The 27317-nt window shown below is 38.5% G+C and overlaps 1 long non-coding RNA gene across 1 annotated transcript in view; it reads right to left on the bottom strand.

Moving 5' to 3' along the window:
* Positions 1 to 3864: 3864 nt before the first annotated feature.
* Positions 3865 to 27317, bottom strand: part of LOC309646600 — a 28147-nt gene continuing 4694 nt past the window's right edge. Inside the window, exon 3 of the long non-coding RNA XR_014255454.1 lies at positions 3865 to 8553. This is a non-coding gene — a long non-coding RNA (uncharacterized lncRNA). The remainder of the gene's footprint in view (positions 8554 to 27317) is intronic.

Below are 27317 nucleotides of genomic sequence, written 5' to 3'. Positions count from 1 at the left end.
TTGTCGCTAACCCAAATCCCCTAAACCCAGCAGAGAGAAGAAGTAGCTAAGAAAGAAAGAAGATGCATAGTGAGAGGCAGGAGGAATTGTTACTTCGCTGTGTTTCCAAGATCTCGGAAGGCAGTTGAATCTTTCCTTAACACCTGGGGTCCTGGAAGTAAACCTGGAGTTCTGAAAACTGAAAGAAATCAAATTAACAGCCCTTCCTATGATATTGTGAAATAAGGATCTTTTGTTAACAGAGCCTCTTTGGGTTGGGGGATGAAATAGACAGGCTTTAAAGTCAAACAGGCTTAGGTTCAAATTCCAGGGGTAAATCATTTTATGTCTGAACCTCAGCTTCCTATTTGTATGGAAAACGGGTTTTATAATCATACTGACCCCACATGCTCCTCGGCAGGTGAGATGAGGCAAATATATAATATGTCAAAATCCCTGGCCCATAATGAGTGTGAAATAAATGTCTGGTATGTGAAATACGGAATCCATGAAAGTTTCCAGCTCGGAATACGAGCTCAGATAGATTAGTCATCTTCTCCGCCCTCCGGCCATTCCTCTCCCCGCCTCCCTCCCTTGAATGGGATGCGTGGCAGGCCCAGACTATCTGAATTTTCTTCAGTATTAAAATATTATTATAAGGTGCCAGGATAGGAAAAAGAGAAAAAGGAAAACAGGAAGTCAACAGGAACAGGCAACGTGGAGCGGTTCTGGGGGAGCTGGAGAGCAGATCCAGGCAGCGCCGTCTTCCAGCGCTGCTTTGTGCAGCTGAGCGGGAGCAGTTTGTTAAAATGATGGGATCGCACCCCATCCCGGCCCTGAAGCGTCAGCCGTCAATTCCCCGTGCACAGCACACTCTGGCGCAGCTGTTCCGTGAACGGGGAAGAGGGCCCTCCAGGCAGGCTCGCAAACACATTCTTAACTTTTTAAAACATCAAGTGACTGTGAAATGGTATTGAATGCTAAAATCAGAGTGGCAAGCTAGACAAGAATCTGGAAAGGTCATCCTACCAATTTCTTTGTCTTATGGCCCAAATAGGGAAGATGCCAAAAATTAATGACATTCAATTTAAAAAATATCAATAGTGCACGTACCACATTCTAGACACCCAGCTGGGCAGGGAGACTACAGAGATGGGTGTACCCAAAGGGAAGAAGATCTAACATCCGATAGCAAACTATTTTTCCGTTTAATAACCCTTCACCAAGTTGTCCCTGACATTTTATTCTGTCCCCAAAGTAGAGAAAGCCATGACCTCTCATGGGGATACCGGAGACATTTAAAGACTGAGACTCTTAGCTGATTTCAAAGTTTTGGCTCAAACAAATAAGGCAGATAAGCAGAAGAGATGATGTCAGACTCCAAACTCTGTGGCACTTACAAAATGTCTAATACCCAAGGTATGCATATTTGGATACCCTAAGGGGATGTTTCCAGCAAAATAGAAAATTAACCTCTTTAGAACTATAGATAACTGGTCTACTAGCCTAGAGGAAACAAACTCCTGTCTTGTGTGTATCCCTGTAATTTGCATGATATGAATATAAGTTCTGTCTGAAATAGAGGTACATCTTTTTTTTTAAACTGGGTTGAAATGGAATTGAAATAGTAATTTTTTTCTTTTTATCATTTCCCTCCACTTCCATCTGATGTTGTTATGTAGACCATGTTAGGCTTTCCTGATATCAGAGGGGCAGAACTGAAAGAGAAGAGAAAGAGTGATAGAAAAACTGTCTCGGGTTTGCTAAGGGAAGTTGGCAAACAGGGCTGGAGTAGGAATCTTGAGATTAAACCCCATCCTGGGGCAGAATTTTCCATTTATGTTTGAATCAGGTAGGTATACATTCTTTTATCGTCATTCTTAGTGTAAGAACCAGAGGAGAATTGGTAAATCATTTCAGAAGCAAAGTCAGACTGAGCTATGTGGTTGTTTTGTGCCTTATATAAAATGTATATAAGAATCGCCAAGCAATTAACAAAACTAGGCAAAAATTGCGGGGAAATTTACGTCTTACAGTTACCACGCAAACCATTCCTATACTCTATGCTTGCTCCTAGTTGCAGCCATTTAATCACTTTGACCTTCTTTAAAATTTTATATTCTATTCTCTTTATGTTCCTGTTAAAAGCAAGTTCAGAATAAAATCAAATACTCAAATAATCCATCAACTTTTTTTGCATTCAAAAATAAATGAAATTCATCACAAGCCCAATTAGAATCCCAGCAGTCTTTTTTGTAGGAATTGACCAGCTAGTTCTTAAGTTTATATGGAAAAGTCTATATAGAATATGCAAAAAAGTCTTAAGAAGACTAAAGTTGGAGAACTTATACCACCTGACTTCAAGACGTACTATAAATCTACAGTTTCAAAACAGTGTAATATTTATATAAGGATCAACCACTACAGCAATGGGATGGAATACAGAGGAGGAAAACAGACCGAAGCTTATAAGGTTATTTGATTTTCAGCAAAGAAGACAAAGAAATCAGAAATGGACAACCTTTTCATCAAATAGTGCTAGAACAACTGGATATTTTGGGGGGAAAAAAAAGCATGATCCCTACCTCACACCATACACAAAAATTATTTTCAGATGGATCATATGCCTAAATGTAAAAGCTCAAACCATAAAACTTTCAGGGGGAAACATAGGAGGCTATTTTTCTGACTTGAGGGTAGGTAAAGGTTTCCTAGAAAAAAACATAGAAAACAATAACAATAGGAAAAAAGTAATCATTGAAAACAAAAGACATTAAAAGAGAAAAGTGATAACTTGGATTTAATTATAATTTAAAATTTCTTATTAAAAGACACCTTTTAAAAAATGAATAATCAAGCCACAAGCTGAGGGAACATATATCTATCAGAGGACTGGTATTAAGGATAAGTAAAGACTCCTTACAACTTAGTAATGAAAACAAATAACCCAATGAAAAAATGGACACAAGATTTGAACAGATACTTCACAAAGAAGATATACGATTGGTCAGTAATCTCATTAAAAGCTACCCAGTGTCACTATTCATTAACGATATGCAAATTAAAATTGCGTAAGATGTCATTGCACACCCGCAGTAGCAAGTGCTAGCAAGCATGAGGAGTAACTGAAGCCTCAGACATTACTGGTGGGAATGTGAAAATGGAACAACTGCTTTGTAAAATGACCCCACGCTTCCTTCAAAAGGGAACCATACACCTACCCTAGCAATTCTCCTCCTGCATATAAGCCAAGTATCCATCAATAGGAGAATGGAAAAACATACTATGGTATATACATAAAATGGAACACCAATTAACAATAAAAAAGGAACAAGCTATGAATACACACAACTACTGGAGGGGAATGTCAAAAGCATTATGCTGAGTGAAAGCCTAACAGAAAAGAGTACAAAGCGTATGATTCCATTTACGTGAAGTTCTGGAACAGGAAAAACTAACCTGGAATGTAGAAATAAACATAGTGACTGCCTCTGGGTGGGCAGGGACAAAGATTGGCTGGAGATGAGAAGGGGGGTGGGTTTCTCAGGTGAAGAAGTTCTAAATCTTGATAGAGGTTTGGAATGCATAGATGTATGCATTCATCAAAACTCAAAGAATAGTAGACAAGATTTGTCTATTTCATTGTGTGTAAATTTTACCTTAAAAAAAAAAAAAACTGTAAACAATATAGAGTTTAGGGGAATTCCCTGCTGGTCCAGTGGTTAGGACTCTGCACTTCCACTGCCGAGGGCATGGGTTCAATCCCTGGTCAGCGAACTAAGATCCCACAAGCCATGCGGTGCAGCCAAAAAAAATTTAAAAATATATATATATGTGTATGTATCTATATATCTATATATCTATATCTATCTATCTATCTATCTATCTATCTATATATATATATATATAGCTTAGGGAAAGTGTACTGATTTCTGCAACTTACTTTGAAATGCATAAGAAAATAAGATGGGTTGATGGATAACAGAGGGATGGACAGATTGATAATAGGCAATAAAGTAAATAAAATAAAATGTTAATGGTAAAATCTAGGTTGTGGGTATACAGGTTTATAGTGTAAAATTCTTTCAACTTTTATGTATATTTAAAACTTTTCATAATTAAATGGTGAAAAAAATGAACTTGAAAGCTTTTCTTATACTTATCGTAAGTTTAGAATTAATGCAGCACTATATTATTAACATCCACCTGGAACTGTCTACATCTTCCAGATCTGGGCCATATTTGGCATTGCCAATCACGTTCTCACCCAGGCACCCCTCTTTATATTTGCACAGTTCATCATTCCCCCCCAACCCCTGAGCCCCCGTGCTCTACACTCTATTCAAATCTGTCAAGAGGCCTCATGATGATTACTGATCATGCCTCCATCTTCGTGGTCATTTTGAAACCATATACCTGTCAGTCCTCTACCCCCAAACCAGGGCTGTGGTTTTCCAGGGCTTTTTACTCCATCTGATCTCTGGGCAGAGGGTGGGAAAATAGCAGTCTCCTGGGCTGGTCACTAGGCAGCATGTTTGTCCAGGTGCCTAATTTCAAGAGTCATCATACTGAGATTATTTTTAGTCACATAAATTTTTCAGCCAGCAGGTACCTTACACACCAGATGGCTCCCTGCTCCTGCTTTTCTCAATAGGACCTTCTAATGAGACTATTATATGGTGTGCTTAGGGTACCACAATTAGAGGTAAAATGAAGAGAGAAATCCAGGCTTTCTGATTTCACAAAGGTCCTTCCAGTGAATCCCCACCAATCTCAGTTATGTTAATCTTATTTTAAAAAGAGAAAGAGTAGAGATAAGGGAAAAGTTCTCCTTAATGTGACTAATTCAGACAATAAAAATATTATTCCAATGGTTATTTGTGGAAATGTTTTATAGGAGTACATTTACTCTTATAAAGCACAGTAGGATTTCTGTGTGCTTAGAAGGCTGGGTGTCTGCTGGCCCACAAAAGCTATCATTAGAAGGAACTAAATGGTCTGAATGCCAACAGCCAGGTGCCATCAGGATTCTCAGATAAATAGATATGGATGGGGGAGAAAGTCAGATAGGAGAGGAGGAGGGAGCAGGATAATGAAAATGAAGATTAAATCTTGATTGTAATCTTTTCAATTCTGTAAGGCCATTTTCTAAAATTCTGTCATGTTGAAATGTTACCTTATTAATGACCATGAGCACGTCTCAAAAGATTCCAAACTTCTCCGTACTCTGGTCTTTCAGAGATATTTTTTAATGCGGATTCAGACATTCTCTGTGATACTGGAGAGAGCCCTCTTGGGCAGCAGGGCCCACGACCATTACCAATGCCCCAGGGAGCCTCCAGTTGGGCTGCAGCAACTGGAATAATAACACCGAGCATTCTGATCTAGCCTGTATCCTCCCTTTAGAGCCCATGGACCACCTGCCCACCTGTTCCTGTGCTTTCTATCAAGGCTACTTTCTACAGTAAGTGCACTTACCTCCACCTTTGGTCTCTTTCCTCTTGACTCATCACCTTAGTGTGAACATGATTTTCAACAATTGGTTAATTCTTTGCATTATACCTTACTTGTCCACTTTTTACCTTAGACCATTGTTTCCCTGTGATATTCCCATGACTTTACCTATTGGTATTCACACATCTACCAATGTAGATGTTCTTGTCTATGAGATTGGATCTCGTAGACAAGAACACACCTCGATAGAGGGATTCAATATAGGGATTCAAGGTATAAGGGAAAGAACATAGAATCTGAAATCAGGAGACTAGTTCATCTCTCAACTCAGAATCTTACTAGATGGGTGGCTTTGAAAAGTGCACAACCTCTGTTTCCTCTTTAAAAGTGAAATAATATTATTCTGCCATCCTCTAAAAGTTAAGCTGATGGCCAAATGACAAAATGTTTGTAAATTAGTTTGGGTCCCCCTCCCCCATCCCGTGCAGATGAGACAAGGATTTAAATGCAAGGAGTGTATTTGGAAGGTTCTGGAAACACTGGTAGAGAAGGGAAGAAGTGACACCGGGAGGAAAGAAGTGACACCAGGCAAGAAAATTCTGGGGAAAAGTACAAAACGCAAGTCTCAGAGTCATCCAACCCAAGACGCAAGGAAGCTGAATTGTTGGCTATGGAATGTTTCCGAGGGACTTATCCCCCAGCAATATAAAAACAATTGTTTCTATCCCAACTGAGAGTTCCTTTGTAGATGACCAATAAATGGAAATCAAAGCCACACTGAGCAGCAGTGATTTTTAATCAACTGTAAGAACTGTTTACATTAAGCACTGGTTGAGAGAATTTACTCTGGGTCTTTCAGGGTAAACACTTTACAACATTCTTTCAGTACATGTGCCACTAACCGTGTACTAAAAAAGTTCTGCCCTGGGATAAGTGAGGGTTAGACAGGTAGATGTGTAATTTATTGTAATTTTCTGTCTGAACTGGTACACTTTTGAGAGTGAGAGGGGGTGATATTAATAATCACGCCAGGATACATGGTCACCCTGAGTTTAGGTATAATGTGGCTGATTAATTTCAAAACATTTATAAACTTAGTGCGAACAAACTTGGCCTCGAGTTGATGTTAGTCAATTTAAAATGTCTCTCACAAAAGCATTCCATGGTCTCATAGCAGACACCCTCGAAAATTTTCAACTGTGAACTAATTCCTGTACCTTCTTCCCCTGTAGTTAGGTGGTTTCATACTTTTGTTTCAGACAGTTGTTATTGGTTTGACGTTCTTTGAAGGTAAGCCTTTCTAAAATCAAACACACACAAGCACACACACAACTTTTCTTTCTTTATAATTTCTATTCTAAGTTTGACCTTTACGATAGTATTTAGTTTCTTTTGCTTTTTGAACGGTAGCTTGGAAAGCATTAAAGTTTCTGCAAATATGTCTTAATAATCTCTTCTTTTCCTATTGTATTATTCAAAAATACTAACTTTACAGATCAAATTTATTTGTATTTTTTTGGCACTTTTTCCTTCTTTAACAGTATGGCTAAATTCTCCCAAATTTTAAAATAAATAGAAATATTTTTGCATGTATATTAAACCACTAAGGCCTATATAGTATGTCACATCTTTCCCAAATACATTCCTGTGAGATTGTAGTTTATGCAGGTGACTGCGTTACTACACAGCGAGGCCAATGCCATGGAAAGAAGAACTTATTACTTACATTTCCCAAGGGAAGGGGGCATGCACTCCATGCAGGGCACAGGGAAAATACTACACGATGAGACAGGACTACATTGTGGTACCAGAAAGTAAGAAAGTACACACACACACACACACACACACACACACACACACACACACACACAGAGTGATGGGGTTGTGTCCAACCGACACAGAAGTCAACCAAAAGATCTCCAAATGCTCAAAGCTGGAACTAAAGAACGTAGCATTGGATCATAACTGAAAATATAAAGTAAATATCCGTGAGTCCATACTGATATAAATAAATGACTGAATTTGTAAATGGGGAAGAATACACAAATCTCTTGGGTGAAAGAATTCCGAATAATTTCCGTAGATACTCTTCCGTCCAGGTGGTGAAGTGTAACTCCCGCTCTTCAAGTGTGGGCTGTGCACAAAGCCTTCCAGGGAATACCGCAGTGAAAAGGGGAAACGACAGTAACTTTACAGCGGAGGACCTGATCGATTCTATCTCAGTCAGTTGGTCAAGGTTAGCCCTGACCGCGGTGGGCCGTGTTGGTGGTGTGTATCCTGGATACAGATGATAAAAACGGACTGTACCCTGGCAGCGCCCCCCAAAACACAGAACTCCACTTGAATCAAGAGAAAAACATGGGACACGTCTCAGCTGAGGGACATTCTACAAGATGCCTGACCACTACTCCTTAAAATTGTCAAGACCCCCCAAAACAAAGAAGACATGAGGGAAACACGACGGAAACATGACAACCGAATGTATGGAGCTGTGAGCTCCTGGGTGGGACCCGGGAAGAGGGATAGGTCGTGGGGCAAAAACTAAGGAAATCTGAACAACAGATTAGTTAAGATTAACGTCTCAATATTGGTTAGTTAATTGTAACAAGTGCACCGTACTAGTGTAAGATGTTAATAGCAGGGGGAGCTGGATGTGGGGTGTGTACTATCTTCACACTTTTTTCTGGAAATTTTCTACAAATCTATTCTTATTTAAAAAAAAAAAAAGCACAAATTTTGAGAGATTAAGCTTTCCAGTCAGCAAAAGTAACTTCAACAATTTGTTTTTTACATTTGTTAATAAAAGTCATGTTTTAAAAACTGTTCACATATACAAAGGTTTATTTTCTGACTGGGTCCGTTCACTCATGACTGGCATAAATAAATGATGAACCAAGAGGCTCAGAGAGAGGAGAGCGTTTTCTCACTTGACGGATTATTTTCTGACGCTGGACACACTGTTGGGCTCCGGCCACACAGCCGAGGACGTGCGGGCTCTGTGCTCCACGTCCACTCGGGATCAGTCAGGATGCCCAGGCAGACCCGAGACCACCAGAGCTATTCCCACCCGCCAGCAGCTGGCGACACACCGGTCCTTTGGAAGACAACGGTCCTTTGCCTCTGCAAACACAAGAGAAAATGTTTGTAGAATGATTGTGTATATGCTGCAAACCACGTTAAAAGATAGGGAAAATGATTGCGTCTCTCTGCAGGAGACTTTGCGCTTATCTGCACCTTGGTTTCTGGGAATTCTGGCCAGAATTCTTGTGGTTCTACTGTGAAACAGACCATTCATTTCCTCCCGCTTTAGCCTTTGAGACCCTCCCAAGAGTTGGACCATTCACGGCCTTTCTCTCTCTCGTATTTGACGTACACTCCCATTACCAGGAAGGGTCAGGGCACACCTTTAAAAGAGTGACACAGCCACTGAGAACACGACACAAACTGGTTAGAGCCAACTAGTTCCAACATGGGGGACTTCCACTAGACACAGAGTGACACAGCCACTGAGAACACGACACAAACTGGTTACAGCCAACTAGTTCCCACATGGGGGACTTCCACTAGACACAGAGTGGCACAGCCACTGAGAACACGACACAAACTGGTTAGAGCCAACTAGTTCCAACATGGGGGACTTCCACTAGACCCTGAGCCTCATCGTACGCTTCCTGTAACACATCAGCTAAATGACACACCCACAGGTGCCACGACTGTTCCGAGGCTGACCATAAAAGGCCAAAAAGTGGGCAGTGGCCGAATTCCAGGAAATCTCTGCTCCTTCCCCAAAACAGTTGCAATAATCCTCCTACTCATTAGCCTATGAAATTACCCAGCCCATAAAAACTAACCACCCCATATTTCGGGGCCTCTCTCACTTTCTGAGACAACCGTAGTCTCTCTGAGGCAGGAGGTAGATGGCCCCAGGCTGAACAGTTTCTCCCTTGTGGACAGAAACTCCATAATAGCAGAAGCTCCATAAGAGCAGGATGATGGAGGAGGCTGGGCCCTGCCCGGATAGAAGATAAGAGACCGCATATTCCTCATTCTCGAAGTCAAGGAGACCTCCCCGACTACACATCCGCAGAAAGGCTCCTTGGAGGTCAAAAGGGGAGCGGGTGCCACCCCATAGTAAGTGATGTCAAGTACCCATAGGCCTCTTCGCTGGAATCCATCTTGGCTAAGAGATGCTCGCACACAGGGTAGGACCCTGAGGTAAACCAAATACGGACTCAGAACCAGGGAAAGCAAGTTGATTGATCAAAGGAAACCTAGAAGAAATGCCCCAAACAAGTGATTCAAACTGCCACAAGCGCTCGACTCTCTCTCTCTCTGAGCCCGCCCATGTGTCTACGCACAAGTTCTTTTTCCTCCTAATAAACACGTTACTTGCTTCACTACTTTCCATCTCTGTGGAAATTCATTTCTTCACAGCTGATGGGCCAGGGCCTTGTCACTGGCCACTGGTCCCTGGTGGTCTGGAGGCCAGCATTCAGTGCTCTCACTGCCACTCCCGACGTCGGTCTGTGGCCGGGACCCGAAATCCTGCTTCAAGCCGCTGCAGGCCGAGGCAACCGAGATCATGTCTATGGAATGTGTATCTCTCTAAATAAACCTGCTTTCACTTTACTATGGCTTGCTCTTGAATTCTTTTCTGCACCAACCCAAGGACCCACACTTTGTGGCCCGTCCCATCCCAGGGACTCGCCTGAGACCTGGGACGTGACCCTCCTCCCACGCCCCACTCTTTCCTGCAACGACATGGAATCCTTCCACATTGTAAGTTCTCAGTGTTCTCCCCTCTAATCCAAGCTCTCTCTGAGGATAAGGGCGGGGGTGTGATCTTCCTGAAGTACTAGTCTGATTATGACCTCAGCCAGTTAAAGAACCTTCAAGGGCTCCCCCTAGTAAAATTCAGTGCCTTTAGCTTGTCATGAGTAAATTCACAATCCTGATTCAATGTAATTCTTCTCCGTTAAACTCTCAACTCCAAGGATACCTTATCCTTTTTCCCTTCCTAGCCTGGGTGGCTGCAGAAGCTGGTCCTTAGGCCGGGGCAACGGAAGGGGAGAGGGCCTTTCTCCCTTCTAGGCCAGATGCTCTGGTTTACCTTTCATTTGCGTAGAGAACACTCCTGCAGCGGGACCTTTCCAAACCCCTTCTCTGACTCTCATCTCCCTTCCCATTGTGTCACCTCAAGGTCAGTGTCCCTCTGTAATGCCCAGCTGTCCAGCACTCTTTGCGCACTGGGGCACCGACCGCAGAACTGAAGTGTCATGGCACCCGAGGACTTTCTTCTCCCTCCTTTCCAGAGACTGTAAGTCCTCTGAGGACAAGACCTGGTCTGTTTGGATTTTTTTTTTTAACTTTCTAGGGCTTAGCGCTGCCTGGAACACAGGAGGCAACCAACAACTGCTAACTGAGCCGGATGAATCGATCTAATCTCTTCCAGCCTGGAACTTGAAACTCTCCCACAAAGATTCACAATGTCCCCGCCTCCTGGGATAAATCTCCTCAAGGAAGGACAGACGTAACTCCTACCTGAAGACCAAAAGACCCTTCGTCTTCTTTTAAATTTAAAAGAAGATGGTTAGGAGAGGGGTATAAGCATAAATACCCCAAAGAGAATTTAAAGATCTGTGAATTTACACTAACCTTTTCTGCAATATCCACTTTCTTTTGCCTCTACAGGTCTTCCAGGAAAAGGCGAGTGAGACTAAATTTTTAAATGTAAATGAGATGTTTTTTCCCAATTGCTTTGTATTTCAAGTACAGAAAAAAAAGTGCTGAATTTATTTTTTGCCAGCTTAAAGAGTGAAAATAGTTGTCTTTTGAACATTTAGTTTGCCATTAAATCAAATGAATTTGAAAAAAATATGTTTTAAAAACATTCTTCCTTGTAGATTATTCTATTTAACTGTGAATTAGATAATTTTCAAGAAATGAGATGCTAAATTAATCCTTAAATCATTGACTCACCAGAGTGTCTTCAGAAAGGCAGCGTGTTTACTTTGAAGTTTATTATTTTTAAAGTTGAATGTTTTAGGGTAAATGTTTTAGTTCAAATGATTGTGAACTAAAGTACATTTGAAGGGAAAGAATACTTGGAGCTAGTAGTCCAAGTATTTACTGCTTTCTGTTACAGTGTTTCAACTCTTTGTATTTTCATTGACTTCTTTCTAAAGATGTGCTTAATTGTCATGATCTACTTGAGGGTCTCACCCATTTTAAGTACATAATTTGATGTTGACTAATGTATACAGTTGTGTCATTACCACCCAAATTATGATATAAAATATTTCCATCACTCCAAAAAGTTCCACTGTGCTCCGTTAGAGTCTGTTCCCTCCCCCATCCCAGCAACCCATTAATCTGCTTTCTGTCACTATAGTTTATCGTTTCTAGAATTTCATGAGTGGAATCATACAGTTTGCAGTCTTTTGTTCAGGACGGGAGTAGTGTGAGGGGAGTGCTTTTCTGTCTGACTTCTTTTGGTTAGCGTAATGCCTTTGAGATTCTTCTTCGTTGTTGCCTGATTCTGTAGTTTGGTCCTTTGATGTTACCAAATCCAATGAACCAGTATACCGTAGTTTATTTATCTACTCATCTGTTGATGGACACTGGGTTGTTTCCAGTTTTTGGTTGTTGTGAGTAAAGCTTCTTTAAAGATCTGCTATACTAGTATTTGTGTGGACATAGGGATTTATTTCTCTTGGCTAAATACAAGAGTGGGACTACTGAGTTGTAGGGTAAGCATTTAATATATTTTTTAAAAGTTTTATTTATTTATGTATTTATGGCTGTGTTGGGTCTTCGTTGTTGAGCGCGGGCTTTGTCTAGTTGTGGCGAGCAGGGGTTACTCTTTGTTGCGGTGCGTGGGCTTCTCATTGCAGTGGCTTCTCTTGTTGCAGAGCACGGTCTCTAGGCACAGTAGTTGTGGCTCACGGGCTCTAGAGCACAGGCTCAGTAGTTGTGGCGCACGGGCTTAGTTGCTCCGCAGCATGTGAGATCTTCCTGGACCAGGGCTCGAACCCGTGTCCCCTGCATTGGCAGGTGGATTCTTAACCACTGCACCACCAGGGAAGTCCTAAGCATTTAATTTTTAAAGACTTAAACTTTTCCCAAAGTTGCTCTACCAATTTACATTCCCACCAGAAATGTATGAGAGTTACAGTTGCTTTGTGTCTTTGCCAACATTTGGTATTGGAAGCCTTTTTAAGTTTTGCATTTAGTAGGTATGGAGTGGCTTCTCATTTTGATTTTATTTCCCTGATGACTAATAATCATGAGCAGATTTTCATGTGCTAATTTGCCGTTTACTTCTCAGTGAGATGTACTTTGTTATGTTTAATCTTCCTGTTTCTTTTACTTGGGGTATGTTGAGCTTTGACCTGTTCGTTTTATAGTTTTCATCATATGACAAATATTTAGCCATTATCTCTTCATACATTTTTTGTCTGAACCCCTTCTCCCTCCTTTCTAAGACTAATTATATGTGTGATGTATATTAAGCTGTTTTATGTTGCTCTATTCATTTTTTTAAAACCTTTTCCCTCTGAGTTTCATTTTGGTTATTTTCAATTGCTTTGTCTTCAATTTCACAAGCTTTTTTGCAGTGTCTTATGGTGTCTTACATGCTGTTAATCTCATCCATTGTTTTTTTGCATCTCAGATCTGATATTTTTCACATCTAGAAATTTAACTTGGATCTTTTTACAATTTATGTTTCTTTTCTCTAATCCCCTTGAGCATAAGAAGTATATCTTTAATAGTTGTTTTAATATCTTGTCTGCTGACTATATTAGTTATGTCATTTCTGTATCTGCATCCTGGTTTTTTCCTCTTGGTGTTGGGACATGTTTTACTGCTTAATTGTATGTCTGACAATATATGATTAGATGCCAGTGCTGTCAATTATATGCTATTGGATGTTGGGTTTTTAAAAAAATTCCTTTAAATATGTTAGGGTTTCAGTTCTAAAATGCAGTTAAGTTACTTGAAATCCATTTGATCCTTTTGAGGCTTATTTGTCTAGCTCTATTAATGCAAACTATGAATGTATGATATGTAGCTAAATAGTCTGTTTAATCTGATTTCAATTATAACCAAATAGCTGGGTAGGAAAAAAAAGGTGGTCCTGAGAGCTAATCCAATTCCCTTTATTCCATCATGGCCAGAAGTAGAAATCCATCCAGAATCTTTTTTGATAGCAGTTCCATGAGAATATTTAAGTTCTCTTATCGACCTTCAAGTACATAATACAGTTCTGTTAACTGTAGTCACCATGCTATGTATTAGGTTCACAGAAATTATTCATCTTATGACTAGGAGTTTGTACCCTCTGAACAACCTCTCCCCATTTCCCCCACCTACCAGCCACGGCTACCACCACTGTTTCTATGAGTTCAGCTTTTTTAGATCCCACATATAGGTGAGATCATCCAGTACTTGTCTTTCTCTGATTTATTTTGCTTAGCATAATGTCCTCAGGGTTCATCCATGTGACCATAAATGTCAGCATTTCCTTTTTTATGGCTGGGCTATATTTCACTGTGTATTATTACCACATCATCTTTATCCATTCATCCATCAGTTGACACTGAGGTTGTTTCCATATATTGCCTATTATAAATAACGCTGCTATGAACGTGGGCGTGCCGATATTTCGCAGAGATTCCGTTTTCATTTCCTTCGGATATATAGCCAGAGGTGGAATTGCTGAATTATGTGATGGGTTTTAGTCACTTGTATTTCTTTAGTTACCTGTTAGTGTCATTTTGTCTTATTTCCTCCTTTTGAGTTCTCCATGTTTTTCTTAGAGATTTGTATGCGCTATTTAGCTAATAAGCATACAATCATTTCTTATGAATATTATTTCCTACTTTATTCTCTCATTTTATTCACAGTCAATTCACAACCATTGTGATGTATAGACATTTAGATCTTTTATAGTCAGATCTCCCTACCCTTTCCTTTCAGAGGCCTCCCATCCCTTTGATGCTTAGAAAGATTTATTTATCTAACTCAATGAATGGCTCAACAGCCAAACCAGAAACCTGAAAGATACATTATTATGTAAAGGCCCCTCGTTTGTTAAAAATTATTATAAATATATGTTTATTATTAATGCCTAAGCTAGTAGTAGGCACGGTTGGCACCAGGACACCACAGAGACAAAAATAAACAACACCCAGCCAGTCATCCTGCCTCTCCCAGTATTTCCCTCTTCACTCCCATGTCCATCATCTTAGTTCCCATCTGCACCTCCTGCCTCTATTAATCTACGCATTGCTCCCTGATTGCCAGAGTGATTTTCCAAAAAGCCAAAACTGTTTCTGCCACTCCTGTGTTTAAACACCTTCCATACCTCCTTGAAGATTAAGTCTCAGCAGTGTAGCTTGACTTTATTCATAGTTCATCTCTCCCCTTTTATTTAGTCACGCCCTAAATCCCATCGATTTTGCACACAAATTATTCCCTGTGGTGTTGGGAAAGTTTTAAATATTTTTTCTATTTAAACAATTTTTCTTCATTTAATACTACTGTCCTCTCTAATACACTCTACACTTTAATTGTCATAGCTGCAAACCTCCTTGGTTCCCCAAACAAGTGGAAATCTAACAAGTCCTTTCCACGTTCTGATTTGCTTTCCCTTGAAGGAAGGATGGACTTGCAAAGGCCATAATAAATGTATGCCCTGTCTACATTATAATGAAATACACAAGAGTCTACAGTGCCTTTTTTTTTTTTTTTTGCTGCATGACTTGAGGGATCTTAGTTCCCCCACCAGGGGTCGAACCCATGCCCCCTGCCGTGGAAGCACGGAGTCCTACCCCCTGGACTGTCAGAGAATTCCCCACAGTGTCTTTTTAAATCTGCCTTCTCAGGGGTGAGGAAATATGCATGATGGCAACCACATAGCAAGTCAAATGAAGTAGTCACATTCTTAAGATGAACTTCACGGTAATGATTATTTGTGACTGAAAATTGCATGCATTTTCGTTCATAATTTTGTTGTCCCCTAACTTATAGCCTCTGGAGGAGCAATTCATAAATAATCCAAAGGATGAGGGCAAGCATTCAGCCTCAGTGTGACTGGCTCTTTTGGGTGAAGGTACTGATTCATGTATAGGTTAGGCTGCTAATAAGCAGAATTGCACTTATCATGACTGGCCAGTGGCTTCTGTGGGGCAAGTTTGCTGGGTGCTGAATTACCGCAGCACAGATCTAACTGTAGCTAAAAACAAACCTACAACACAACCCATCCTTGCTTATCCTTTACAAATAAGAGAAATCAGACTGAAATTCCTATGGTAGAGTTTCTCAACCTAAGATCCTTGGTTCTTTATTGGTAAACACTGAATTTTGTGCATCTTTCTGGGTCAGAATGTCTGTAGCTATAAGCAAATTCCAGAAGGGGTTAATGATCCCCTAAAATGCTAAAATCTATAGTTTGGTAACCGGAACTCTATTTCCTGTATATACCCTATCCCACCTGACCCCAAAATTGAAAAGTATTCTATCTAATCTTCAACCTGAATTTACTCTTCCTGTTGTCCTTATCCTTCATTTGCCTGTTTATTTTGAATAATAAATACTGAATTTATTTTGTTGTGGCTTAATATTCAAGTAAAAATCATGTGATTGAATCATTGTGATGAACTCAACATTTTAAAACATTTGAAGGTTTCTAGCTTATAGTGACCCCTGGTGTTATTTTGAAAAATATGCAGTATGCTATTCATATCTTTAAGATCATCTTTAAGATCTTTAAGATCATCTACTGATGGTCTACTGGCCGGAGTGGGCAAACTGTATAGAAAGTTGCTCCTTCCTGGTGACCCATGGGGTAAATAGCAAATTTATCCACGTGAAATTAGATTCTGTGCACTAAACATACAAAAGAGCAACATTGTATTAGGTAACACCTGCACATGCTATTTTAAAATTTTACAATAAAACCATTTGGGAAATAAATTCATTTTATCAACTCAGAACTATTAAAGCGATAGGAAAAATAAAAAGTGATTATAGGAATTCAGACTTATCTAATCTAGTGGAAGGCAATATCTAAAAGGAGAAACATAGATATTTTTCAAGTGCCTTAAAATCCACAATTATGCAGAATTAGGTGTTCCCCCAAGAAGAGCAAATTTAAGAAATCAGTTGTCTATGTAATAATATGAGATAAATCTAAGTAACTCATACTGAACACTAGAACATTTATCTCTGGATATGCTATTGTAATGAAAACAAAATGTTCACCTCAAATCCTTCATGGATGTATAATCATAATTTAACTTGTCTTCTATTAATGAACAATCCATATTTTACTACTACAAACAGTAATTATTCTTGTTCATGTGTTCTTGTTCAGTTCCCATACGTGCAGTTATATCTATAGAATAAATTAGAATTGACACTTTTATGGTAACATTAATCACAATGGATTGTCAAATTGCCCTCCTTTGAGGTTGTAATACATTTACACTCCCTGAAATAAATATGTGCCCACTTTCTCACCTCCTTTCCAACACTATTTTTTACTTAAATACTACATTTTGGAGATATATATAGCTCTAGTTCATGCATTGAATAGTATTCAATCGTATAACTTGAATATACTGCTATTTATTTATCCACATCCCCACTAGTGGACAATTATGTTTTTCCCATGTCACTTTATCCTTGTCAGAGTGCCTGGTCCATGATAAATGTTTGTTGAGTGAATGAATAAACTAATGAATCAATGAGTAACAAAGAAACTGATTGCAAAGTATGCTAGACATCTGGTATGGACTGTAGTTGAGAATTCCTACTACAAATTGCAGTGTCAGAGGGATGCCCAAGAAACTCCAAGCCCAGCTACCTGCTGTCTTTTCAAGACCTTAGAGGTAGATGGGAAGGGTTGGGGAAGAATAGCCTTTCACTGCTTTTAAGCTCTGTATAATTTTTCAGTTTTCATAATTGGCATTAATATCCTCAATTATCACTTAATTGAAGTGTATATTAAGGATAATTTTTCTACTTTTAAATGTAAACAGTACGTTATTAGTGATCTTTTGAATTGTAGGGACACACCCAGCTAGCTACAGGCCACCACAGCCCGAGTGTGGCTTATATTTAACTGAATCAAGAATAAATCCGGCTAGGTTGCTTTGTTGTTAAAATGAGACCAGTTATTTGAAGCTCAAGTTCGAGTTCATATATTCTGGTTCACCAGCTGGTTTTTATATCATGACAATGGGGCAGCTTCCACATAAGAACTTTACAACACTGACCATCCAGTGATGGCAAGTTTTGGCATAGGACATTATTTAATATTTGGGAACAATGCATTTTGTGCTGGGGCAAAGGAACGCTGAAATGTGGTCGACTGAGGCCAAGCTTAGAAATTTCTGATTCCATGGCAAAATGCCATGCATCCTTCTTGCTTGTATCTAGCTTTCTACTATGGGAATAGAATTCACTCCAAAAGTTTTACAATTGTAGGTAAGAGAGAACATTTTAGGAGTATGTTAAAAGACACTCGTTTTGTTTCTCTCCTGTCCTATATTTTAGAATTGTACTTTATCTTAATGATTCTACCTCCTCTTATTATTTACCTGTCTTTCAAAATAAAATTGTGCACCAAGACTTTCCTGAAAGAGCCATTTCCGGACAATTTTTCTTTGAGCTGAGTTCATGTTGACTAGGCAAGCTTACAAACTTTTTTTTGGAGTATATACTCAGGAGTGGAATTGCTGGGTCATATAATGATTCTATTTTTAGTTCCTCTGTACTGTTTTCCATAGCGGGGGCACCAATTTACATTCCTACCAATAGTGTACAAGTGTTCTCTTTTCTCTACAGCCTCACCAGCATTTGTTATTTGTAGACTTTTTGATGGTAGCCATTCTGACAGGTGTGGAGTGATATCTCATTGTGGTTTTGATTTGCATTTCCTTGATGATCAATGATGTTGAGCATCTTTTCATGTGCCTGTTGGTCATCTGCACTTCCTCTTTGGAAAAATGTTTATTCAGGTCTTCTGCACATTTTTTAAAAGTGGGTTGTTTTTTTTTGATGTTGAGTTGTATGAGCTGTTTATATATTTTGTATATTAACCCCTTATTGGTCATATCATTTGCAAGTAATTCCCTTATTCAGTAGGTTGTCTTTTTATTTTATGGTTTCCTTCACAGTGCAAAAGCTTTTATATCTAATTAGGTCCCATTTATTTATTTTTGCTTTTATTTCCTTTGCTTTAGGAGACAGGTTAAAAAAAATATTGCTATGATTTATGTCAAAGAGTGTTCTGCCTATTTTCCTCTAGTAGTTTTATGGTTTCCACTCTTACATTTAGGTTTTTTAGCCTCCTACAATAAAGAATTATCTGGCCAAAAATAACAACAGATTGAGAAAACCTGAGTTGGATTAACAAAAGATATTTTGGGGGAAAAGTATTTTTTTGGAGCATTGTTTAAGATGGATGGCACATAGTGATAATAAAAGCAGACTGATTAAAGTTATATTTATTATTGTTAAATAATTAACATCGACAGTGCACTACCTTATTGCCTGCACCCAGGGCCAGTTGTTAGATTTCCATTAGATTTCTCCTTCTAAAGGGCTGCCAATTCAAGTGAGGGCTAAATCAGATTTCTGCTTTCAAAGTACTTTTAAAGCACTTCAGTGATAGTTAAGTGAACTAGAGCTTAGCAACAGGTGATTCATGTGGCTATATTTTTCTGTTTACTACTTATCTCATTTGATTTTTAAAAATATAATTTTAAAATGTTGTGAACTTTTTATTGAAATATAATTCACATACCAAAAATTCACCATTTTGGAACTTCCCTGGTGGCCCAGTGGGTAAGATTCCACACTCCCAATGCAGGGGGCCCAGGTTCGATCCCTGGTCAGGGAACTAGATCCCGCATGCTGCAACTAAGGCCTGGCGCAGCCAAAGTAAATAAATAAAAATTTTAAAAAATAAATATTTTTAAAAAACAAAGCAAAAATTCACCATTTTGAAGTGTAATTCAGTGGTTTTTAGTATAGTCATAAAGTTTTGTAACAATCACTACTATTTAGTTTCAGAATATTTTCATCATTCCTATTTTCATCATTCCCCAAAGAAACATGCACATAATCTTTTTAAAAAAATATTTATTTATTTATTTGGCTGCACCGGGTCTTAGTTGTGGCACACGGGATCTGTTTTAGTTGTGGCATGCAGGATCTTTAGTTGCGCCACGTGGGATCTAGGGATCGAACCCAGGCCTCCTGCATCTGGAGCGTGGAGTCTTAGCCACTGGAGCACCAGGGAAGTCCCAAAACATGCACATAAGTATTCATATCTCATTCTTCCCTTTCCCTAGTCCCTAACAACCACTAATCTACTCTCTGTCTAGGAATGTGCCTATTCGGCACATTTTATATAAGTGGAATTATAGAGTATGTGACTTTTTCTGAGTAGCTTCTTTCACTTAGTATGTTTCTGTGGTTCATCCATGTTGTAGCAAGTATCAGTATGTTCCTTTTTATTGCCAGATAATATTCCATTGTATGAATAAGCCACATTTGGTATATCCATTCATCAGTTGATATTTGGGTTGCTTCCACTTTTTGGCTACTAAGGATCCTATGAACATTTGTGTCCACATCTTTGTGTGGACATAGGTTTTTAATTACCTTGGGTATATACCTAGGAGTGGAGTTACTGGGTCATATAGTAATGCTGATTGTCATGTGAGGCACGGAAATTCTTGCATCACATATATTCTACTGTGTGGATATGCCACATTTTGTTTATCCATTGATCAGCTTGTGGATGTTAGGATTGTTTCCACTTTTTAACTGTTACGAATAATGTGGTATGAACATTTGTGTACAAGTTTTTGGTGGAGACGTGCTTTTGTTTCTCTAAGAATGGAATTGTGGGGCTATGTGATAACTCTATGTTTAACCTTTTGAGGAGCTGCCGATCTGTTTTCCAAAGTGGCTGCACCATTTTACAATCTCACCAGCAACATATAGAGTTCCAATTTCTCCACATCCTTGTTATTGCCTGTCTTTGATTTTAGGCATCCTAGCCAATATGAAGTGGTATCTTGTTGTAATTTTGATCTGCATTTCCCTAATAACTAACAAAATTGAGCATGTCTTCATGTGCTTATTGGCTATCTGTATATCTTTGTTGAAATGTACATTCAAATCTTCAGCCCATTTAAAAAAACTGGGTTGTCTTTTTATTATTGAGTTGTAAGAGTGCATTAGAGAGGCTGGGTACTTGTTCTTTATATGATATGTAATTTGAAAATATGTTCTCATCTTCTGTGTAGTCTTTTCACTTTTTGATGGTGTCCTCTGAAGTACAAGTTTTTAATTTTGATGAGGTCCAATTTATCTAATTTGTGTATGTGTATTGCCTGCATTTTTGGTGTTATATCTAAGAAACCATTGCCTAATGCAAGGTCATAAAGATTTACTCCTATGTTTTCCTGTAAGAGTTTTATAGTTCTAGTTATTACGTTTAAGTCTTTGATACAGTTTGAGTTAATTTTTGTAAGTGGTACGAGGTAGGAGCCCCACTTCACCTTTTGCATATAGATATCCAGTTGTTCCAACACCGTTTGTTAAGAAGGCATTCTTCCTCCATTGAAACGTCCTGGTGCTCTTTTTGAAAATCAATTAACTTTAACAGTTCATTTCTGGACTCTCAATTCTTTTCCTTTAATCTGTCTAACCTTATGTCAGTACCACACTGTCTTGATTATCGTAGCCTTGTAGTAAGTTTTCAAAGTGGGAAGTGTGAATGCTCCACATTTGTTCTTTTTCAAGATTGTTTTGGCTATTCTGGTCCCTTGCATTTCCATCTGAATTTTATGGTGAGCTTGCCAGTTTCTGCAAAAAAACCTACCTGGGATCTTGGTAGGGCCTATGTTGAATCTGTAGATCAATGTGGAAAGCATTGCCATCTTAGTAAGTCTTCTAATTCATGCACAGGGATGTCTTTAATTTCTTTCAACATTTTGCAATTTTCAGTGTACAAGTCCTACATTTCTTTGGTTAAACTTATTCCTATTATATGCTTTTAAAATGGATGCTATTAAAATGGAATTGATTTCTCAATTTCGTTTTTTATATTTATTGCTACATTACAGAAATCTAATAAAAATGTTTTTAAATAAACAATACCACTGAGGCAGATGCATGAAATAGGAAAAGGATGTTTCTTTAATCACTTAGTGTGGACTTTTGCTTTTTTTGAATCTGTACTATCTGCTCTGTTGAAGACATCCATTCCATAACTTCTTTAAAAAGGCTGGATGAACTTTCAGGAAACTTGTGATTCTCAGCTTATTTCTTGGTGATGTTGGACATTTTTCAAAATGATAATTTTTTTTTTTTGATAGGTAAGAAGTGATTTAGAGAGAAACACACTCCACAGACAGAGTGTGGGCCACCTCAGAAGGTGACAGCGGCAACAAAACAATAATCTTCTTGAAACAGGAGTAAAAAGTGTTCTCGGGAGCCTTGTATAGAAAGGAAAAGACAAGCATTTCACACAAAGATCTCTCTTGGGTCAGCTTCTAGGAATTTAGGGGTATAAAGGAAGGAAGGGAAAAAGGGGAAGAGGTAAAAAGCCTATAATATGAATGTGTCAAGAAAGATGTAAAATAAAGAAATTTGGGAAATTCTTTTATGTTTTAAATGTAACTAGATGTATGTACTGACAAACACTTTATTAATTTCAAGAACTGATGGAGTTGCATTTTTCAAAATGTATCGAGTGGCCATTGTATAATTATTGTTCTGAGCCAACACAAAATGTCTTGAGTTGCAGTATATTTTACATGCCTTTTTTTTTGTTTTGGCTCGCTGCACGGCTTGTGGGATCTTAGCTGCTCTGACCAGGGATTGAACTGGGGCTCTCAGCAGTGAAAATGCAGAGTCCTAACCACTGGACTGCTGGGAATTCCCTACATGATATTTTTTTTATTTTAACCTAGAGAGTTAATGTGGAGTAGCTACAATAGGTATTGCCAACACCACTTTAACAGGAGGAACTTCAGATCATAGATTTTCCAAATCCAAATGAGATCTCAGGTTTTCCACCTCCTAAATGCCAAAAACCTTATGAACTAGTTATGTAGAAATATACACGTATTTTAAAAAATTAGGACAGGGACACATGATTTCAGAGGGCAGGAGCTCTCTGTGTTCCCCTTTGCCTGGAAAAACAATAAAGCTATTCTTGACCAGAGGGCAGACAGCAGAAGCTAGAAGAACTACAATTCTGTAGCCTGTGGAAGGAAAACCACATTCACAGAAAGACAGACAAAATGAAAAGGCAGAGGACTTTCTACTAGATGAAGGAACAAGATAAAACCTCAGAAAAACAACTAAATGAAGTGGAGATAGGCAACCTTCCAGAAAAAGAATTCAGAATAATGATAGTGAAGATGATCCAGGACCTCGGAAAAAGAACGGAGGCAAAAATCGAGAAGATGCAAGACATGTTTAACAAAGACCTAGAAGAATTAAAGAACAAACAGAGATGAACAATACAATAACTGAAATGAAAAATACACTAGAAGGAACCAATAGCAGAATAACAAGGCAGAAGAACTGATAAGTGACCTGGAAGACAGAATGGTGGAATTCACTGCTGCAGAACAGAATAAAGAAAAAAGAATGAAAAAAAATGAAGACAGCCTAAGAGACCTCTGGGACAACATTAAATGCAACAATATTCGCATTATAAGGGTCCCAGAAGGAGAAGAGACAGAGAAAGGACACGACAAAATATTTGAAGAGATTGTAGTCAAAAACTTCCCTAACATGGGAAAGGAAATAGCCACCCAACTCCAGGAAGCGCAGAGAGTCCCATACAGGAAAAACCCAAGGAGAAACACACCAAGACACATAGTAATCAAATTGGCAAAAATTAAAAACAAAGAAAATTTATTGAAAGCAACAAGGGAAAAATGACAAATAACATACAAGGGAACTCCCATAAGGTTAACATCTGATTTCTCAGCAGAAACTCTACAAGCCAGAAGGGAGTGGCATGAGATATTTAAAGTGATGAAAGGGAAAAACCTACAACCAAGATTACTCTACCCAGCAAGGATCTCATTCAGATTCAACAGAGAAATCCAAAGCTTTACAGACAAGCAAAAGCTAAGAGAATTCAGCACTACCAAAACAGCTCTACAACAAATGCTATAAAACTTCTCTAAGTGGGAAACACAAGAGAAGAAAACGACCTACAAAAACAAACCCATAACAATTCAGAAAATGGTAATAGGAACATACATATTGATAATTACCTTAAATGTGAATGGACTAAATGCTCCAACCAAAAGACACAGGCTCACTGAATGGATACAAAAACAAGACCCATATATATGCTGTCTACAAGAGACCCACTTCAGACCTAGGGACACATACACACTGAAAGCGAGGGGATGGAAAGAGATATTCCATGCAAATGGAAATCAAAAGAAAGCTGGAGTAGCAATACTCATATCAGATAAAATAGACTTTAGAATAAAGAATGTTACAAGAGACAAGGAAGGACACTACATAATGATCAAGGGATCAATCCAAGAAGAAGATATAACAATTAGAAATATATATGCACCCAACATAGGAGCACCTCAATACATAAGGCAACTGCTAACAGCTATAAAAGAGGAAATTGACAGTAACACAATAATAGTGGGGGACTTTTAACACCTCACTTATGCCAATGGACAGATCATCCAGACAGAAAATTAATAAGGAAACACAAGCTTTGAATGACATAATAGAGCAAATAGATTTAACTGATATTTACAGGACATTCCATCCAGAAGGAGCAGATTACACTTTCTTCTCAAGTACACACAGAATATTCTCCAGGAGGATCACATCTTGGGTCACAAATCAAGCCTCGGTAAATTTAAGAAAATTGAAGTCATATCAAGCATCTTTTCTTACCACAACGCTATGAGATTAGCAATCAATTACAGGGGGGAAAAAACGTAAAAAACACAAACACATGGAGGCTAAACAATATGTTACTAAATAACCAAGAGATCACTGAAGAAATCAAAGAGGAAATCAAAAAATACCTAGAGACAAACGACAAGGAAAATACGACGATCCAAAACCTATGGGATGCAGCAAAAGCAGTTCTAAGAGGGGAAGTTTATAGCAATACAAGCCTACCTCAAGAAACAAGAAAAATCTCAAATAAACAATCTAACCTTACACCTAAAGGAACAAGAGAAAGAAGAACAAACAAAACCCAAAGTTAGCAGAAGGAAAGAAATCATAAAGATCAGAGCAGAAATAAATGAAATAGAAACAAAGGAACCAATAGGAAAGATCAATAAAACTAAAAGCTGGTTCTTTGAGAAGATAAACAAAATTGATAAACCTCTAGCCAGACTCATCAAGAAAAAGAGGGAGAGGACTCAAATCAATGAAATTAGAAATGAAAAAGGAGAAGTTACAATGGACACTGCAGAAATACAAAGCATCCTAAGAGACTACTAAAAGCAACTCTATGCCAATAAAATGGACAACCTGGAAGAAATGGACAAATTCTTAGACAGGTATAACCTTCCAAGACTGAACCAGGAAGAAACAGAAAATATGAACAGATCAATCACAAGTAATGAAATTGAAACTGTGATCAAAAATCTTCCAACAAACAAAAGTCCAGGACCAGATGGCTTCACAGGTGAATTCTATCAAGCATTTAGAGAAGAGCTAACACCCATTCTTCTCAAACTCTTCCAAAAAATTGCAGAGGAAGGAACACTCCCAAACTCATTCTATGAGACCACCATCACCCTGATACCAAAACCAGACAAGGATACTACAAAAAAAGAAAATTACAGACCAATGTCACTGATGAATATAGATGCAAAAATCCTCAACAAAATCCTAGCAAACAGAATCCAACAGCACATTAAAAGGATCATACACCATGACCAAGTGGGATTTATCCCAGGGATGCAAGGATTCTTCAATACAGGCAAATCAATCAATGTGATACACCATATTAACAAACTGAAGAATAAAAACCATATGATCATCACAATAGATGCAGAAAAAGCTTTTGACAAAATTCAACACCCATTTATGATTAAAAACTCTCCAGAAAATGGGCATAGAGGGAACCTACGTCAACATAATAAAGACCATAGATGAAACACCCACAGCAAATATCATTCTCAATGGTGAAAAACTGAAAGCATTTCCTCTAAGATCAGGAACAAGACAGGGATGTCCACTCTCGCCACTATTATTCAACATAGTATTGGAAGTCCTAGCCACAGCAATCAGAGAAGAAAAAGAAATAAAAGGAATACAAATTGGAAAAGAAGAAGTAAAACTGTCACTGTTTGCAGATGACATGATACTATACATAGAGAATCCTCAAGATGCCACCAGAAAACTACTAGAGCTAATCAATGAATTTGGTAAAGTTGCAGGATACAGAATTAATGCACAGAAATCTCTTGCATTCCTATACACTAACAACGAAAGATCAGAAAGAGAAATTAAGGCAGCAATCCCATTCACCGTTGCAACAAAAAGAATAAAATATCTAGGAATAAACCTACCTAAGGAAACAAAAGACCTGTATGCAGAAAACTATAAGACACTGATGAAAGAAATCAAAGATGACACAAACAGATGGAGAGATATACCATGTTCTTGGACTGGAAGAATCAATATTGTGAAAATGACTATACTACCCAAAGCAATCTACAGATTCAATGCAATCCCTATCAAATTACCAGTGGCATTTTTCACAGAGCTAGAATAAAAAAATCGTAAAATTTGTATGGAGACACAAAAGACCCTGAATAGCCAAAGCAGTCTTGAGGGAAAGAAACGGAGCTGGAGGAATCAGACTCCCTGGCTTCAGGCTATACTACAAAGCTACAGTAATCAAGACAGTATGGTACTGGCACAAAAACAGAACTATAGATCAATGGAACAGGATAGAAAGCCCAGAGATAAACCCACGCACCTATGGTCAACTAATCTATGACAAAGGAGGCAAGGATATACAATGGAGAAAAGACAGTCTCTCCAATAAGTGGTGCTGGGAAAACTGGACAGCTACATGTAAAAGAATAGAATTAGAATACTCCCTAACACCATGCACAAAAATAAACTCAAAATGGATTAAAGACCTAAATGTAAGACCAGACAATGGGCATCATCAGAAAATCTACAAATAACAAATACTGCAGAGGGTGTGGAGAAAAGCGAACCCTCTTGCGCTGTTGGTGGGAATGTAAATTGATACAGCCACTATGGAGAACAGTATGGAGGTTCCTTAAAAAACTAAAAATTGAATTACCGTATGACCCAGCAATTCCACTACTGGGCATATACCCAGAGAAAACCACAATTCAAAAAGACACATGCACCCTAATGTTCATTGCAGCACTATTTACAATAGCCAGGACATAGAAGCCACCTAAATGCCCATTGACAGACAAATGGATAAAGAAGATGTGGTACATATATACAGTGGATTACACAGCCATAAAAAGGAACGAAATTGGGTCATTTGTAGAGACGTGGATGGATCTAGAGACTGTCATAGAGAGTGAAGTAAGTCAGAAAGAGAAAAATAAATATCGTATATAAACGCATATATGTGGAACCTAGAAAAATGGTACAGATGAACTGGTTTGCAGGGCAGAAATAGAGACACAGATGTAGAGAACAAATGTATGGACACCAAGCGGGGAAAGCGGTGGGTGGGTGGGTGGTGTGATGAATTGGGCGATTGGGACTGACATGTATACACTGATGTGTATAAAATTGATCACTAATAAGGACCTGCTGTATAAAAAAATAAATAAAATAAAATTCAAAAA

This window comes from Balaenoptera physalus, assembly GCF_965194825.1.
Source record: "Balaenoptera physalus genome assembly, chromosome: 17".
Classification (NCBI taxonomy): domain Eukaryota; kingdom Metazoa; phylum Chordata; class Mammalia; order Artiodactyla; family Balaenopteridae; genus Balaenoptera; species Balaenoptera physalus.
The sequence above is the reverse complement of the archived record's forward strand: the minus strand, read 5'-3'. Positions and strand labels throughout refer to the sequence as shown.